This window comes from Dendropsophus ebraccatus, chromosome 7 (genome assembly GCF_027789765.1).
Source record: "Dendropsophus ebraccatus isolate aDenEbr1 chromosome 7, aDenEbr1.pat, whole genome shotgun sequence".
NCBI lineage: Eukaryota > Metazoa > Chordata > Amphibia > Anura > Hylidae > Dendropsophus > Dendropsophus ebraccatus.
The window spans coordinates 125,498,251-125,518,344 of NC_091460.1; the positions used below are offsets into that span (position 1 = coordinate 125,498,251).

The 20,094-nt window shown below is 41.8% G+C and overlaps 1 protein-coding gene across 1 annotated transcript in view; it reads left to right on the forward strand.

Annotated features, from left to right (window-relative positions):
• The first annotated feature begins 476 nt into the window (after window positions 1-476).
• The window catches only part of BANK1 (B cell scaffold protein with ankyrin repeats 1), a 195,340-nt gene continuing 175,722 nt past the window's right edge, over window positions 477-20,094 (forward strand). Inside the window, exon 1 of the mRNA XM_069976799.1 lies at window positions 477-571. The gene's annotated coding sequence lies outside the window, so the exon portion shown is untranslated. The remainder of the gene's footprint in view (window positions 572-20,094) is intronic.

Genomic DNA, 20,094 nt, shown 5'->3' on the forward strand with positions numbered 1-20,094 from the left:
GTCCTTCCCGGAGGGATATTTGGCTAGTCCTGTGTTTTGAAACTCTTAAATGAGGCTCCACAGGCTCTTTTTTCATGTCCCAATTCTGGCTAATTTTTGGCACATGGAGGAGAACATTAAGGAACAGCATAGTCTAATGAATAAAGTTATTAAAATCCAATTGAAGGGTATTAAAAAGCATTCCAGCAGGGTTTAACATCAGATCTTTCCCCATTGCAGTTGCAGTACTGTTACAGATGTAGCAGCTAAATCCATAATATCCTAAGGAGTGGACTTATGCTTACAATGCAGTTACACATGTTTAGATACATTGCATGCATTTTTCATCAGAAGTTCATGTGATGTTATATACTATTTTTAGCATGCAGTAGTTCTGAAAAACTTCTTCTTTGCTTTGGTAAATGACTTCAGGAAGTACATTACAAACATGATGGTGTTAGCAGCACTATTAAAGGCAGCTAGAGATTTCCTGCAAGACATGTCCGGTGCACCCTGAGCACATTCACTCTTCATATATGTAACATATCTGGATTATTGTAGACAACCTGTACCGGCAAGAGCAGAAGAGCAGGTAAGCATTCAAATTGCTGCTTGTTAGTCATACAATATTGTATTCTTAATAGGAGCAAACTAACAGAAAACACTTCCTTTCCTATGTCTAAAGTGGAAGGTCCAGAAGTAGATGGTGCTAGAGCTATTATTACAGTCATTGTCAGCTCCCAGTTGCAGTTACAGAGATAGAAGAACATAACTACTGTGAATATGATGAGAAAGCTAAAGTGTGCACTCACATATGTTCTGTACAAATATATATGTGTGTATTTGTCTGTGCCTGTTTCTGGTGAATATATATATGTAGATGTTGTATCTTAGGTTGTCATCCAACTTTTAATATTGTAGTAGTTGAAAGCGTTATTTTCATTTATAATATTTTTATAGACATATCAAAAGTTGTTGATTGCACCAGGTCTCACTGCTGAGTCCTGTTGCAATCCTGACATACAGCTGAGGAGAGAGCGTGGCAGTTGACGATTAAAAATTTGACTCTTTTGCTTCAATGTCGTCTACAAAGCGAAAGAGTTGGATCTTCAGCTGGCCAGGGAGTTGAGCGATTGTATCTCAGCAATGAGACCTGATGCGATCAGTAACTTTTGACATGTCGGATAACTTTATGGCTATGTTCACACAGCATTTTTTTAAGTAACAGTAGCCATCAATGATAGTAATATTCAAGGACAGTAGCCATCAATGATAATAATATTTTGTTCACTTAAAAAACATGTGAACATAGCCTAAGGCTTTGTTCACACAATATATTTTTGCTCAGTATTTTGTTTGAAAAATCCTGACCAAAATCTGAGCAAAAAGCCTGTGTGTAAACATAGCCTAAGGGTTGTTTCTTCTTTTTTTTTTAGGCTATGTTCCCACACAGTATTTTGGGTCAGTATTTTGGTATTTTGCAACAAAAACCAGGAGTGGATTAAAAACACAGAAAGGCTATGTTCACACACTGTTGAAATTAAGCGGATAGCCGCCATTTATTGGCAAATAATTGTTGTTTTAAAACAATGTCCATTATTTGCCATTAAATGGCGGCCATCCACTCAATTTCAACAGTGTGTGAACAGAGCCTTTCTGTGTTTTCAATCCACTCCTGGTTTTTGTTGCAAAATACTGAGCAAAAATACTGTGTGGCCTAAAAAAAGAAAGAAGAAACAACCCACACTGTATTTTTGTTCAGTATTTTAGTCAGGATTTTTCAAACAAAATACTGCATTTCATTGTTCTTTTTCTCGTCCTAATCCCCCCCCGCTGTAAGTGAAATATTAAACAAAAAACATTCTACAAGGAATGTTTTTGTTTGTGGTGTTCTTATGGCCTTTTGGTGCATTTTTTGTTAGTGCAGCATCCTCTAGGAATGACTTCTGGAGAATTACCCATAGCCTTGAAAAACAATAGAAAATAAAAGCCATGCTGCAAATGTAATGAACAGAAAAATTGTGATAAAAAATGCTTGAAATTCATTGTGTTTTTTACATGCATAAGGGGATCAAGGTTACCTTCCGTATTTGCAGCTTTATGTACACTATGTCTGAAGATATCTATTCATTCTCTGTCCATTTTATCTGGAGAAAAGGCAAGGGCCTTGAAACGCGTTATACGTTTAGACTTTTAAATAAACTCCTTGGATTATAGAGGCTGCGCTGACAGCTAGCATTCTTTTTGGTGATTTGGATTTTCACTACATACCCCCGGCTGGTCGGTATAGCACTGTGAAGCCACGGCTGTTGACAGTGTCAGACTGGAGTATCTGGGGCCCACCAGAGAAAAGGATCCTGGGGGCCCACCATTGAAGAACCAGTGAGAAACGACATGTCAGTCAGTGTTAATGCAGGTTCTATAGCTGGGGGCCCACCGGAGGATTCTCTGGTCCTCTGGTGGGCCGGTCTGACACTGGCTGTTGACCATATCCATATGCTATATGGTGGTTGTGAATGAGCACAACCCAGCAAGGTGAGCCTTGAATGCTACAGCTGATATTTACATACAGTTGTTATCCTAATGACCAAAAATATACACAAATGAATTTTATTTAGCACAACTACTGACTACAGACATTAAAAAACACTAAAACCATCCATATAACAAGCACACAACCTCATAGGGTTCAATGTGCAACCACACCCCTCCAACCAAAATGATGGTACTGAGAGCTGTCTATAAAGGTTTCTCAATGACCATAAAGCAAATGCTTATATTATTACACAAAAATTATGTAATACAATAATTTTATAATAATATCAAAAATGTCCCAAATAATGAATATCATATAAAAAACTGCAGACCAAGGTAGTGAAAAAATATATTCAAAAAATGAAATGAATCACTAAAAAGGCAATGATAAAAAGATCAACCACTTGATCATATACTGCTCCCAGTAAGTGGGGGTAAGTGGAACAGAGTCTTACTATGGACTGACAAGACACACAGCTATGAGGCTATAGCTGACTAGGATACGGCTATGTTCACACTACGTATATAAGAGATGAGCAAACCTGCTGAAACATAGGGCTTGCGCGAAACCAAGTGATCAGCATTTGAATCCAGCTGCCTGGAGAAGGTGGATGCAGCCCGATATTGTAACGATATTTTCTGAACTGTTTTAGCGAACTTTTGAAAAGTTCGCCTCGGTTCGATCCAGCAAACTTTCGTGAAGTTCGGATTCGTACGAACCTAACCTAAAACGAATACGTAGAAATGACCAATCCTCAAAGGTACTTGCCCAAATGGATATATTGTTAGATTAAAAAAAATACAATGTAATTAGAATCAATACAATACATTCAATAAATACATATAATAAATACATATATATACACAGTTACCATAGGGCCCTAATGGTATAATAAATGCATTTAAAAGATAAAAACCAGGATAGAATATATCATGCGGAGCTTAGTGTGGCTCCTAAATTATGGTATCTCAAATAAAGGAAAGAAAAAAAGGGGGGGTTCATATGTTGCACCTCTCACTAGACCAATTGGCATTGATGATGTTATCGTAATATTCTGCGACCTGTGGTACGCCAGAGATGTTGTCGGTGATATGTCCAAACAGGTAACGTTACTTGGAAAAGATCGCTGAGTACTCACTATTTGCGACCTGTAGTCCGCCTGTGGATCGCCAACTTAGAGCGCTGATTGTCCGCTATATGTGACCTGTAATACGCCCGCGGTATCCACTGTAGAGCACCGTCCTGGGTCTCCGATCTCAGGTATAGTTGTCTATTTACTTATGCCGCTTCTAATGCCGGGAGCGCCGGCTGGAGAGTGGCGTCTTCTCCGCTCGCGGTGTTGTAGTGAGACCTGATCGTAGCAATCCAACGCGGAAACTCAGCTGTCAACCAGCGTACCGTGGCAGTATACGGTAAATGTCGTAACCTGTAGTTTGGCCAAATCTCAATGCTCAGGGTCATAGATTTCATATTACAATCAATCCAATTTATCTTAACTCACAATTATTTTTATTTCGAGGGCGACCATTACCTGCAGACCACTGGTACCGCCATGGGCACCAGATTCGCGCCAAGTTATGCCAACCTATTCATGGCCAAGTGGGAGGAGTCAACCATCACACCCCACCTAGGCGCGAGTCTGGTGCTCTGGCGCAGATACATTGATGACATCCTACTAATTTGGCGCGGGTCTATGGCCGACCTCGAATCCTTCATATCAGCTCTAAATACCAACATCTATAACATCATACTCACTGCATCGATGAGCCGAAGCCAGGTTGAATTCCTGGATATCCTTATTTCTGTTCAATTTCCAAAATTATCATGTAGTACATATCACAAACCCACATCAAAAAATAGTTTTATTTTATTCTCAAGCTGCCATCTGCCAAGATGGCTTCTTAACATCCCCATCAGCCAATACCGTCGTTTAAAGAGGAATTGTACCCAGACAGAACAATTTGAAAAAGAAGCTAACGTACTAACTAATAAATTTTTAGAGAAGAAATATCCAAGAGATCTGCTAACTAAATCATTAGATACAGTATGTCAGCTAGATAGGGAACAATTCTTTCAACCATCTATAAAAGACACTTCCATCAATAATACATCTAAAATCATCATACCCTTCAATAAAGACCATAGAAAAGTTGAATCCATCTTGTACAATAACTGGCATCTAATTCAGGAAGACAAACTCATAGGACACCTTATACCTAACAGACCTCCAATAGTCTACTTAAGAGCACCGAATCTAGGAATTCAGATAGCACCAACAATCAGAAATCCCCACAGGAACACAATTACAACTAACTGGTTAACCAGCAAAGGCTTCCATAAATGTGGGACATGTAGCAATTGTAAAACCACCAACTCCAGAGGGAAAATACAAACGGTAACATCTACAGTTAATAATTTCAAATGGGAAATTACAGAATTTTTGACATGTGCCACAAAGGGAGTCATTTATCTTATAGAATGTAGCTGTAAGAAACAGTATATAGGCAGAACTAAACGTCAAATGAAAGTTAGAATTGCTGAACATCTATATAATATACGTAAACGCAATATGACACACCCCCTATCGGCACATTTTTCCGAACACCACTCAGGGGATCCAAGACAACTGACATTTACAGCCCTACTAAGTGTAAAGAAGAATTGGAGGGGGGGAGATTTGATCACACAAATGTCGAGAGCTGAATCTCGAAAGATCTATGAGTTTGAATCTATACAACCCAAGGGACTCAATGCAGAGTTAGAAATATTTGGTTTCCTCTAAATCTTTATACCTTCCCCATTTCTCTTAGAGAGGGGGCATGTCTCCCATGGTAATGGCCAGCTGGCTGTTTAATTATCAGCCTGGCCATGTGCCCTGTGATACATGCCCTCCCTCCCGTTTTAGTTACACTACCTTCAACATCATATGTGTTTTTTACCTCTTCATTTTATTTTTATTTCCATATTTTATTTTTATTTTTATTTTTATTTGTATTTTTAGTTTTATTTTTATTTTTATTCTTATTCTTATTTTATTTTTATTTTTAATTTCATTATTTTTATTTTTATTTTTATATTAAAATTTTTTTCTGTTTCCTACCCATATTTCAAGTGTTGTGATGGACCTAATGACCACTTTTATATATCCATTCTATATATCTCCTTATCAGCACATTCTCTATTAAGATCCAAATACTAAGGATAAGTACCTGTACACATCATGCATTTTTTAACACGGCATCTCTTGATACGTCATTTCTCGCCTATACAACTATGTAATCTAGCAATAGCGATCCGATTCATATCGGACATTCCGTATTTTGGAAATAACCTAAGACTCTAACTTTCACTCTCTCTCTCTCACAATGATACAAAACGGACTACAACCGCAGAGTCTGTATAAGCTACTGATGAAGAGGCCCTGGTTGCCTTGAAACGCGTATAGCTACTCTTCTTGGTACCGATAGTGCACCATCTCTGACCCTGAGCATTGAGATTTGGCCAAACTACAGGTTACGACATTTACCGTATACTGCCACGGTACGCTGGTTGACAGCTGAGTTTCCGCGTTGGATTGCTACGATCAGGTCTCACTACAACACCGCGAGCGGAGAAGACGCCACTCTCCAGCCGGCGCTCCCGGCATTAGAAGCGGCATAAGTAAATAGACAACTATACCTGAGATCGGAGACCCAGGACGGTGCTCTACAGTGGATACCGCGGGCGTATTACAGGTCACATATAGCGGACAATCAGCGCTCTAAGTTGGCAATCCACAGGCGGACTACAGGTCGCAAATAGTGAGTACTCAGCGATCTTTTCCAAGTAACGTTACCTGTTTGGACATATCACCGACAACATCTCTGGCGTACCACAGGTCGCAGAATATTACGATAACATCATCAATGCCAATTGGTCTAGTGAGAGGTGCAACATATGAACCCCCCCTTTTTTTCTTTCCTTTATTTGAGATACCATAATTTAGGAGCCACACTAAGCTCCGCATGATATATTCTATCCTGGTTTTTATCTTTTAAATGCATTTATTATACCATTAGGGCCCTATGGTAACTGTGTATATATATGTATTTATTATATGTATTTATTGAATGTATTGTATTGATTCTAATTACATTGTATTTTTTTTTAATCTAACAATATATCCATTTGGGCAAGTACCTTTGAGGATTGGTCATTTCTACGTATTCCTTATCTTGCATTTTTTCGCCCATGGTACTGGGTTGACCTCTGACCTCAGGTGCAGTAAAGTATAGAGAGCTCCACCACCTCCTTTAAAATTTCTCATTCTAACCTAAAACGAACCTTACTATAACGGCTAAATGATTGCAGCTACAATACTGGGAGTCTGATAGGGTATAGTTTTGTTTAGTTGCAGTTGCTATTACAATAAAAAAGAGGAAAAAAATCAAAGTGCAAAAATAGTGAAAAACAAAATAGCCAAGGTGTAAGTGATTACACAGGACATAGGACACAAAGTTCCTTGGACCCAGTATGGTGGAAAACAGACATTTGACGGAGGAGGAGGAGGCAGTAGCACTTGATTGCACCCAGCCTAGTATGGTTGAAAAGAGACTATTGGAGGAGGCGGCACCACTTGATTGCACCCAGGCCAGTATGGTTGAGAACAGACTATTTGATGATGATGATGAGGAGGAGGCAGTACTTGATTGTACCCAGGCCAGTATGGTTGAGAACAGACAATTGACGGAGAAGGAGGATGTTCAGCCTTGGAGTGGTGGCCTGGGAATCCTCGCTCATGTTGTACAGCGCACTTTTCAGAACACAGGGAACCAGCAGCAGTAATAGTACTGTATTGGACCCATTATTGTTGAGAACAGACAATTGATGGAGGAGGAGGAGGCAGTAGCACTTGATTGCACCCAGCCCAGTATGGTTGAAAAGAGACTATTGGATGAGGCGGCACCACTTGATTGCACCCAGCCCAGTATGGTTGAGAACAGACTATTTGAGGAGGAGGCAGTACCTGATTGTACCCAGGCCAGTATGGTTGAGAACAAACTATTTGATGATGATGATGAGGAGGCAGTACTTGATTGTACCTAGGCCAGTATGGTTGAGAACAGACAATTGACGGAGAAGGAGGATGTTCAGCCTTGGAGTGGTGGCCTGGGAATCCTCGCTGATGATGTTGTTCAGCGCACTTTCCAGAACAGGGATTAGTGGGATGATGTTGTTGATCCCATAGTCATGCCTGCTCACAAACAGAGTCGCGTCCTCAAAAGGGATCAACAATTGGCAGGACTTGTTTGCAGAAACCTGTGCACTATTAGGTTTATCACATGTGCCATACAAGGTGTATGACTCAGCCCTCCCTGCTGCACTGCAGAGAAAAGGTTCCTCCCTTTGTGGGCTACAAGACTTCCCACCGTTATATGAATGGCTGAGCCAAGGTCAACAATCTCCTGTGGCTCCGTTCACCCAGGCTCACAAAATTAAGGACAGCCTGAGAGCGCCGGGCCTGACATCGTTGGTAAGACACTGGGGCAGGTTGGACTGCAGTCAAAGTGATAGATGGTTGCAAGCTCGTGGAGGCAAAACTTTTGCAGAACTGCCCCCCTAAAGCACCGGGGAGGTGACAGTGGAAAGAATAGGCTAACTTTATGGTGGTCTTCTGGGGGAATGTTGACCCAATGGACAGTAACAGACATGTACTGCCCTTGCCCATAATTAAAAGACCAGACATCAGCACTGGGGTGCACGGTCTTGGACAACAAGAATCCCAATGAGTCACCAACATTTTTCTACACAACTGTGCAGTGATGGGGCAGCTGATGGGACTTTTTTTTTCGGGGACAGTGATGGGACTTTTTTTGGACTGTTTTTTTTTTTTTTTTTTTGCGGCTTAACAGGGTTCTCCTATTTTTTGAACCTTCATTGTGAAGATATGAACTGAGATTTTGACTTAATAAAGTAGATCAGCTTGAACACTGAAGTTGCTTTCATGTGTCTTGGTTGATACTCACAGACAGCTGTCACATTACATTTTTGATTAGGCAGCACCCAGGTATATCTGAGGAGACTAATTTAAGGTTTCACCCTAACAGGGGTGACGGCACACATCTTGATATTCACAGAAAACCAGGATACAAGGGATTATAGAAGTAATAATCCCTTGTATCCTGGTCTATTCTGTGATTTTTTTTGTTATTGTTATTTTAACTAGGTTCGTTACGAACTTTCTCAAAGTTCGGTTTGGTGACGAACCAAACTTTTTGCAAAGTTGGTAACGAATCTGGTTCATTATGGTTCGCTTCGCTCATCCCTAGTCTTATCTATATACTGGTGTAACCTTTCACTCCTGCCTGCATTGATAAGTAGGACACTGCTGGCAAGTAATTTGTACAGGACAGGAAGTCTCAGCTCAGTTTTAAGCCTAGTGGCCAGACTGATAACTGTGAGATTTCAAAATCATTTCAAAATATAGAAATTAGAAATGGGAAAAATTTGAAAAAATGTAATCTAAAATTCTTTAAAGGTATGTTTAATATTAATGTTAGATTGAAAGATAGGGGCATTTTCTATACAATATATATATTTTTTTTATTAAAAATTAAACCAGAAATACAGCATGCCCATAGCAACCAATCACAGATCAGCTTTCAAATGTTCATGGACCCTGGTAAAATAGCTGGGCTGTGATTGGTTTCTTTGGGCAATGGCATTGCATTTTTTTCACTAACAATTTTAAAAAAAAGTAAATAAATTGAAAATGTATTTTTTGGGTTTAGTTCTCTGTGCAATATGAAGAAAAACTGCCAGAAAAAATAGGGAGTGGGGGTGGGTTGGCATTGGTCTTGCACCCACTGTGATCCGGTGATACAACCGGGGAGAAGGTGTGGTGTCATGTGTCTCTGCCCTGCTGTCAATCAAATCCAACTATTTATAGTCTATCTCTCATTATAATCTATGAAGCAAGTCATTAGAGTCTATGAAGAGTCAAATTCTTGGCCAGCTGGAAAGTGGAGCACAATGCTATGGCTGTAGCTTTGGGTTGCAGTGGGTCTCGGAAGTGAGACCTGCTGCAATCAATAACTTTTGCCATTTCTCATTAAAGTTATTTCAGACGTGTCCAGGATTGCAGTAATCTCTGAATGCAATTTTTCCCATATGACAAATGTTGGGGAAAGGTAATATATAAAATTTTTCTTCGGGTAACTCATTTACCAACAAGGGTTTGCATGCTAAATTTTTGAAAACTTTTTTTTTTAAATTTGCCAACTGAAAAACAAAAAACTTTTTAAAAGAACTATCTACTAATACCCTGCCAACCAAGAAACTGCCTGGTTTGGAAAAGGGTGACTTGACCAGAAAATTCGTATTGTTGGATAAAAGAAAACTGAAAAAAAAGAAAAGTGTTAGGGTATGTTCACACTGAGCAAATACGGCGGAATTCCAAAGCGGAGCTCTCTGCCGCGGAATCCCGTTGTGCTCAGTGTCTTGCAGTGAGTGAATGGGAGGGCACGCGAGAGACATCGCGAGTACATCGCGAGATAAATGTTCGCCTGTTCAAAAAGTTTGAAAATGATCGTTGGACAAATTGTTCGTGATTAGAGATGAGCGAACCGGGTTCGGGTTCCAGTCGATACGAACCCAAACGTTCGGTATTTGATCAGCGGGGGCTGCTGAACTTGGATAAAGCTCTAAGGTTGTCTGGAAAACATGGATACAGCCAATGACTATCTCCATGTTTTCTACATAGCCTTAGGGCTTTATGCAAGTTCAGCAGCCACCGCTAATCAAATGCCGAAAGTTCGGGTTCGGATCGAATCGAGCATGCTCCAGGTTCGCTCATCTCTATTCGTGATCAATTAGCGTCATGTTCGCACGAACATACGAACATGTTGGCTCATCACCACTTATCAGCCTACTGCCTTTCAACTCTGTTTCACTCCCAGCTGTTCCTTACCGGGTGTCGGGAAAAGCTGGATCCAATTCTAAGAAACTGGGAGAAGTTTCCCAGGACTGGATCCAGCTTTTCCTGATGGGAAATACACAGTCAAATTATACACATGATATGAACAATGTATTTTTTTTTTCTTTTCTTACAAAAGAGTTTCTCAGAGAAATATTAATGTACATAACTCACAATGTACAAACTGACTATTGTCTCTGTTCTATATCCTCTTTCTCTAAGAAATGGGTAGTTCACCTGGTGCCACAAAAAGTGCCAAAGATTTGTAATTTACTTCTTTTTAAAAAAATCTCAAGTCTTCCAGTACTTATCAGCTGCTGTATGTCCTGCAGGAAATGGTCTATTCTTTCCAGTCTGACACAGTGCTCTTTGCTGCCACCACTTTCAATGTCAGGAAATGTCCAAAGCAGTAGCAAATCTCCATAGACAACTTCTCCTCCTTTCCAGACTGAAAATAATACATCACTTCCTGCAGGACATACAGCAGCTGATAAATACCGGAAGACTTAACATTTTTTAAATAGAAGTAAATTACAAATCTCTGGCACTTTTTGGCACCAGTTGATTTGAAAGAATTTTTTTTTTTAGGTGAACAACCCCTTTAAATGGAAAACATACTGATGAGTCCCCTGCTGATCAACTCTTCAGTGCTTATACCACATAGTGAATGGGGCTAAGTTCACTATGTAGTGGCCGGATCTGGTAACTGCAGCTCCACTGCTTTTCATTTCAACAAGAACTGAGCTGCAATTACACGTTGCCACTGCTACACAGTGAACAAAGCTTCCAGTTCCGTTCACTGGGTTGTGCACCCCACAAGTCAGGGACTGATATGCTATGCTTTGGATAGCTCAATAATAAATTTTACCCTTAAGGGCCCTATTACACGGGATGATTATCGTGCAAAAAATCGTTATAGTGTTCGAATTTAAATGATGATCGTTCTGTGTCATTTTAGGCAACAATTGAAAAATCATTCGTATGTCGTTGATCGTTGATTTAGATCTGAACCTAAAATCATCATTAATTGTTCGCTAATCATTAGCTGTAATTTCACGTTCGTTCGCTCAAGTTCCACATTTATTCACTAATTGTTCAGTGTAATGGTGGGTTTACACGTAGCGATAATTCGCCCGATCGTACGATGAACGATTTCGAAGTAACAATTTTTTTTAATAACTATCAGCGTTTAGACGGAACGATATATCGTACGGAAAAATCGTTTTGCGGTCGATTAAGCCTATCTCGCACATAGGTTAAATCGGGGAGCGAGTGTTTACACGGAACGATCTGCGAATTTTTTGCGAACAACGAACAACGATTTAAGAACATGTTGTAAGATCAAAATAAACGATTTCTCGCTCGTTGTTTGTTTGTTCGCTGCGTTTACACGTATGACTATCGTTCGAATTCGATCTTTATCGTGCAAATTCGAACGATAATCGTTCCGTGTAAACGCAGCATAATTGCACATTGTTCATTCTTTTGCTGGGATCAAATGGAGTAAACGATAGTAGTAACAATTGCAGTAATGATCATAGTAACGATCGTAAATAACGACTATCGTTCTGTGTAATATGGTGAACAATTTCAGGTTAACAATAAATAATCTTGTTTGTGATCGTATATCGTTAGTCGTTAATCGTTAAAAATCTCTTGGTCTAATAGGACCCTAAGGGTCCATTTACACTGAAAGATTATCTGACAGATTATCTGCCAAAGATTTGAAGCCAAAGCCAGGGACTATAAAAAGAGATCAGGTCATAAAGGAAAACCTGAGATTTCTCCTCTTTTCAAATCCATTCCTGACTTTGACTTTAAATCTTTAGCAGATATTCTGTAAGATAATCTTTCGGTGTAAATGGACCCTTACACGGGCCCAATAATAACTGTAAACGAGCGCCGATCTGCTAGATTGGCGCTTGTTTACTGGGCATATTACACGGCCCGATAATCGTTTAACAAGGGCTGCATGGACATTGTAACCGATGTCCTTGCAGCCCTTGCTTAAACTGTATACATTACCTATCCATGCTGCAGGGCTCCTCTTGCGCTCTGCTTCTCCCTGGGTCCCACACGCTCCAGCTTCAGAGCGGCCTGTCTGAGCTGACAGGCCGTGGCGGTCCCGGCGTGTGATTGGCTGAGCGGCCTGTCAGCTCAGACAGGCCGCTCTGAAGCTGGAGTGTGTGGGACCCAGGGAGAAGCAGAGCGCAAGAGGAGCCCTGCAGCATGAACAGGTAATGTATGCCACACACAGCTATTACACGTAGCGACAATTATACGCAGGGCCGGCCTTTGGGGTGTGCGACCTGTGCGGTTGCACAGGGCGCATCACTCCTGGCCGCTCTGGCAGACAGCTGCACATCTAACTGTTCTGGCAGACAGACGATCTATCCGTCTGCCAGAGTGCCCCCCTAGCTGTCCGCTCACCCTCCGAGCACAGTGGTTGTTTTGGGGCACTCCTAAAGAGAGTTCCGGGTAAGCCCCGCCTCCCGCCGATAAGCCCCGGCGCGTACCGCGAATACGGACTCTCTCCTTGCAGAGTGCACTCTCCTTGAAGTGTGGCCATGACATTATCTGGGTCCCCCTCACCATGTCATCCTCTGTGCCTCCTCCTGTCTCCTTCCAGCACCCCATCTGTATCTCCACCTTACCGACCTCCATAGTGTTATGTGGACACTGATGTGATTGGGGATCTCAGACATTAGGAGGATTGTACAGCATTAGAGAAACATGGCTGCTTTTCTCCAGCACACAGCGCCACCCCTGTGCACAGGTGACACCCGATATTGCAGCTCCCTCTAGTCTCTTCTCTGGGGCTGAGCTGCAATACCGCAAACAGCCTGGAGCAGTGCTGTTTTATTTTTAAGCAAATTAAATGAAATCCTTTGATGTTTCTCACAGCTGAGGGTTTGCTACAAGTACGTGTACTCTATTCCCTGACAGAGAGCAGAGATACTGGAAAGAACTGCAACTATTAGAGAGTTCCAGAACTTTTCATACAATAATCCCTTTAATTCCCCTCTGACCTCGGGAGTCTTTGCCGCAGTCACTCGTGACCCCTCGGTGACTCTCCATTTAAATCAAAAATGTTACGTTAATCTCTGTCAGTGTGGAGTCATCTTCCTGTACGGCGGTGGCGGCTCCCAGGAGCTGAGGTACCGAGTAGCCAGGACGGTTCCTCGAGGAGCCAGGAGGTGGCAATACTGAGAGCTCACTGATTGGTCACCAGGAGCGGCGATCTCCAAGGCCTGATGATAGACATGGAGGTCACGCAGCGTCGTTTCTAGGTTACGGGCTCTCTGTGTTATGGCGGGTGTCTGTGCGCCATGTTATCCTGTATGTGCTGAAGCCGCAACATGTCTGCTGTGGTGCTGATACAGTATCTTATACTTAGTATGATGGAGGTCACACAGCTTTCCCAGCATCTTATACTCAGTATAATGGAGGTCACCAGCTTTCCCAGCATCCTGTAGTCAGTGTGATAGAGGTGACCCAGCTTTCCCAGCATCTTATACTCAGTATGATGGAGGTCACCAGCTTTCCCAGTATCTTGTAGTCAGTATGATGGAAGTCACCCAGCTTTCCCAGTATCTTGTAGTGAGTATGATGGAGGTCACCCAGCTTTCCCACCATCTTATACTCAGTATGATGGAGGTTACCCAGCTTTCCCAGTATCTTGTAGTAAGTATGATGGAGGTCGCCCAGCTTTCCTAGTATCTTATACTCAGTATGATGGAGGTCACCAGCTTTCCAGTATCTTTTAGTCAGTATGATAGAGGTCACCCAGCTTTCCTAGCATCTTGTAGTAAGTATGATGGAGGTCACCCAGCTTTCCTAGTATCTTATACTCGGTATGATGGAGGTCACCCAGCTTTCCTAGTATCTTATACTCAGTATGATGGAGGTCACCCAGCTTTCCAGTATCTTGTAGTCAGTATGATAGAGGTCACCCAGCCTTCCTAGCATATTGTAGTAAGTATGATGGAGGTCACCCAGCTTTCCTAGTATCTTATACTCAGTATGATGGAGGTCACCCAGCTTTCCTAGTATCTTATACTCAGTATGATGGAGGTCACCCAGCTTTCCAGTATCTTGTAGTCAGTATGATAGAGGTCACCCAGCCTTCCTAGCATATTGTAGTAAGTATGATGGAGGTCACCCAGCTTTCCTAGTATCTTATACTCAGTATGATGGAGGTCACCAGCTTTCCAGTATCTTGTAGTCAGTATGATAGAGGTCACCCAGCTTTCCTAGCATATTGTAGTAAGTATGATGGAGGTCACCCAGCTTTCCCAGTATCTTGTAGTAAGTATGATGGAGGTCACCCAGCTTTCCCAGCATCTTGTAGTCAGTATGATGGAGGTCACCCAGCTTTCCAGCATCTTGTAGTCAGTATGATAGAGGTCACACAGCTTTCCAGCATCTTGTAGTCAGTATGATGGAAGTCACCCAGATTTCCCAGTATCTAGTAGTCAGTATGATGGAGGTCACACAGTTTTCCCACCATCTTATACTCAGTATGATGGAGGTCACACAGCTTTCCCAGCATCTTGTAGTCAGTATGATGGAGGTCACCCAGCTTTCCCAGTATCCTGTACTCAGTATGATGAGGGTCACCCAGCTTTCCCAGTATCTTGTATTAAGTATGATGGAGGTCACCCAGCTTTCCTAGTATCTTATACTCAGTAAGATGGGGGTCACCAGCTTTCCCAGCACCCTGTAGTCAGTATGATGAAGGTCACCCAGATTTCCCAGCATCCTGTAGTCATCATGATGAAGGTCACCCAGCTTTCCTAGCATCTTGTAGTAAGTATGATGGAGGTCACCCAGCTTACCTTGTATCTTACACTCAGTATGATGGAGGTCACCCAGCTTTCCTAGTATCTTACACTCAGTATGATGGAGGTCACCCAGCTTTCCAGCATCTTGTAGTCAGTATGATAGAGGTCACAAAGCTTTCCTAGCATCTTGTATAGTAGGCAGTATAATGGAGGTCACCCAGCTTTCCCAGCATATTGTATAGTAGGCAGTATAATGGAGGTCACACAGCTTTCCCAGCATCTTGTATAGTACTCGGTATAATAGAGGTCACCCAGCTAGATAGATACTGTAGATTGATAGGTAGATACCTAGATAGATAGATAGATAGATAGATATAGAGATACAAAGAGAGATAGATAGTCTATGTTACTATTGGGGATATCAACAGGGGGGGCGCCAAAAGAAAGTTTCGCACAGGGCCCCATCTACCCTAAGGCCGGCCCTGATTATAGGTCCAAACCTATATCAACGGCCAATTATCCGGCTGATTATCGCTCCGTGTAATAAACACAACAATCAGCCGATGACAACGATCAGGGCTGATATGGCCGATTATGGTTCCGTGTAATAGTACCCTTACGCTGCCTGCTTATATGCTCAGCAGCATATGGAGGTCTGTGCGGCAGCAGGGGGGGGAGGTGCACAATCTATGGTCAGAGGAGTAAACTCATAAAAACATGTGGTTGCACCAACAGGAACAGAGAAGATAAGAACTGTGAGTGTCTTAACCTCTTCCTCCGCATGTATTAGGGCATTACATATGGTAATCACATATAGTACCTGCCTATGCTGTTCACCAAAAAAAGAGTTAAAAAAGTAGTCATTTTTTATTATTTAGTTTTAATGCTTGTGTTTCTAATCTGTACTTAGTTCCCCATTCATATGCCCGAGCCCACTAGAAGCTAGGTATTGCCTGAGTGTGTGTGTGTTTATATACCGTAAACACTCAATAGTATATATTTAATTATAATAACTAGGCTATGTTAAAACTTTGCAGGCTTGTTCAATGGGTGTGACAATACCAGCAACATCCCATGGGAGAACGTTTCTTAGCACCTCTACCACATTACTATGTTCAGAGCCTCAAAATAACTCATTTGCATACCGACCTCTGATGTGTGACACGTCTCTGTCACCTGAATGCTCACTGCAGATAGTACAGTAACTTCTACAGTATATAGATATGCATAGTAAAGAAATGTACAATTTGGGGGAGATTTATCAAACATGGTGTAAAGTGAAACTGGCTCAGTTGCCCCTAGCAACCAATCAGATTCCACCTTTCATTTTCCAAAGAGTCTGTGAGGAATGAAAGGTGGAATCTGATTGGTTGCTAGGGGCAACTGAGCCAGTTTCACTTTACACCATGTTTGATAAATCTCCCCCATACTCTTTGTCTACATTAGTCAGGGAATGGGTAGGGAACATCGGCTCTCCAGCTGTTGCAAAACTACAACTCCCATCATGTTCGGACAGTCAAACCTCTATAGCTCTACATTGGATGTAACAATCACTGCCATAATCTGTGATTTCATCTGGGCCCTCTATTCAACACCTGACAACAACAACAAAAAACAACATGACCATATAATAGCATGCATGGCCTCAGTTGTCAGCTGTCACACTAGTGTCTATAAAAGATGCTGATGATCATCCAAAATGTTTCTAAATAGGCCATTTTGGTAGGTGAAAATCTCTAGTATATGGCTGCCTTTAGTTATGGTGCTTTTACAGGGAGCGATAATTCGCCCGATTGCACGATTAACGATTCCAAATGAACAGTGTGTTTCATAACGATCAGCGTTTAGACGGAACGATATATCATACGGAAAAATCATTTTGCGATCGTTTAAGCCTATCTCACACATAGCTTAAATCGGTGAAAGACTGTTTACACGGAACGATCTGCGAATTTTTTGCAAACGACCAACGATGATTTGAGAACATGTTCAAAGATCAAAATTAACGATTTCTCGCTCGTCGCTTGATCGTTCACTGCGTTTACACGGAACGATTATCGCTCAAATGCGATCGTTATCGCGCAAATTCGAACGATAATTGTTCCGTGTAAAACCACCATTAGTTAGAGGAGAGCCATCATCTATATAATCATGGGCAGTAACTGTGTGCAGTCCTTTTTCTGTAAGCTCATTTCTAACTTCTTCTATTAGAATCTACCTCTTGCTTCCTATTATCCACATGTCTTTTCGGTTCTATTGCTGGACAAGTTTTAAGCATCACTTCCCCACTCCACCAGTCACTAGTACACATCCAGTCCCTCACATTATGCTGATTCATTCTTTACTGAACCTATACCTGGAACAGTTCCCATATGTAGATTACAGGGCCTGTGCCTCTTTAAAAATCCAGCATATCGGAGGCTTCTGCTTTGCCCCCTTGCCGCCCACATGGCCCTAAAGTCGGACAATTTTTGTGGGAGGTTCATGTGAAAAATTTTGCAACTTTTTGCCGGTTTGCGCTAGGTGCAGACCTTGATGCATATGCCCCTATGGTTGTGGATTGGGGAATAGGAGGGGGAAGGGGAGGGTGTTACGATGCTAATAGAGCTTTCAGAGTAACAGTACAATGCTGCCAAGTGGGAATTAGATTCACTAATGCAAAAATGTTAAAGAGCCATGGCCCCTTCATCTTAAGGCTACAATAAATACTAGAAATGTGAGGTAACTTTCAGGTAACTATTAAGGGTGGGTTCTCAACTTCTAGCCCCTTGGGCTTTGTGCATATTGGGTTGGGATGGGATGTGGGGTAACATTTGTTGTGGAGAAGGCTGCCATCCAGGTATCCCAGAGGATGGGGGGGGGGGCTCCAACAGGGGGGGCCCGTTCTTTCAAGATTCGTAGGACTCAAAAAAGGGTCTGTTGATGACTCCTGGTGATGTCATTAACAGATGTCTCCAAAGCGGTATGATGGTGGAAAAGTATAATGGCTTTATTGGCCATATCATAGCATTGATCAGTGTTATCTGCAATCATTACATAGAGTCTGCCTCTGGCAGACTCTATACATCGATCGGCAAGATAGAACGATCGGAACCTCCGCATTACACTGCGGGGGTCCCGATTGGGCAGTGACAGGAGCTGCAGCTCCCGTCACTCTTTTAGGTGCCGCAATCGTGGCACTGCAGGGGTTAATGGGGGCCACCGCACGATCGTGGCAGCCCGTCATTATCAGTGAGAACCTGGCTGCTGATAACAGCCGGTCCCCACAGGCTATGAAGCAGCTCACTTCATAGCGCTGCTGGACCCACTGGCGTACAAGTACGTCATGGGTCCTTAAGGGGTTGAAGCACTCACTACAGAGAAATCCTAGGTGCATTGCTCCCTGGGAAATACAAATATGCAAAAAGAAAACACAGCCAAATATCCCTCCAGGGAAGGACCCAGCCAAAGAATGGCTCCTGGAAGGAGACCACCAAAACCCCCATATTAAGTGGCCCCTTCAGTCAATATCCAGCTCTATTGATGAGTTCACTGTATTGAGCGCTTTGCCCGGCAGGGGACAGTGTCTTCTTTGGCAGTTCTCCCTGAGATCAGCGATCTGTTTACCGTATGTCAGAAAAATGTCGTCATTCAGGGAAAGGAAAAGGGAAGTGTACGTGTCAGCTGTCAGAATAGAAGTTATTTGAATATATTTATTTTGTTATTTACAAAGGAGGAATTTGTCATTAAGAAACAAATTTGTTATTAATCACGTATTAGCTATACTTCCGTCTTTCATAACACCAAGTCTATCTACAAGCTGTTTGGCTGACAGCTATCTCATGTGTATGGCCAGCTCTAGGCTGGGTTTACACTGCGTTTTTGCAATCTGTTTTTTTTTTCATCATTTTTTTTTTTTTAAACGGATGCGTCTGTGTGCATCCGTTTTTATCTGTTTTTCCATTTACTTCCATTTTTTTTAACGTACACAAAAACGTAGTCAACCTCATTTTTGTGTCCGTTAAAAAAAAAAAAACGGATCCTTTGTTTTATAATGGAAGTCAATGAAAAAACAGATCAAAACGGATGCACACTAATGCAGCCGTTCTATTTCATCTGTTCTTTTTTTTTTTTGCAAAAATGGATGATAAAAACGGATTGCAAAAACACTGTGTGAACCCAGCCTTAGTGATGTTAGTGCATTGTCTTGGTGAGGATGTTATCCTGACAAGCATACTCGTCCTATTATTGTCATCTAGGTATGGAGTTGGCTCTGCATTCAAACCATTTGACTATTTTAACTGGTGTAACTGTCAAAAACTGACACCGGCAATAACTGTAAACAGTATGGCTGCGTATCATTGGTGGTCCTGTGGCTGGATCGGCTTGCAGCAAAAAAATTGCATGGGGCCAATTCATTGCCATGGCAGCCCAAGGCCTTCTGAAGGCCTCCGCACTCACTACTCGTCTCACTCCCTAGAACAAAGATTTGGTAGGAAACATTGCTTCTTCTGAGTGGTTCCATACATACAGTCCGTGTTGTGAATGATGTACTGAAAGAATGCAATAGTGATTTGTGTAAATAAGAGTTCTGCTTTCTTTTCTGCAAGTCCCATTGCAAAGTATAATTTAATTCCGTAATTAAGAGCAGAACATTAATTATTGATAGAATTCCACAGAATACTGAAATGTTACATTCATTATATTACTCAGAATGTGTAGGTGCAATCACATTTCAGTCCTTGCCATTATTTGCCTTGTGTTTTCAGGCTATAACTCAATGGTTTACTTTCTTCAGTGGCATATGATAATTAAAAAAGTTTACCAGAAAGTTTAGCATTCATTTCTTTTTAAACTATAAT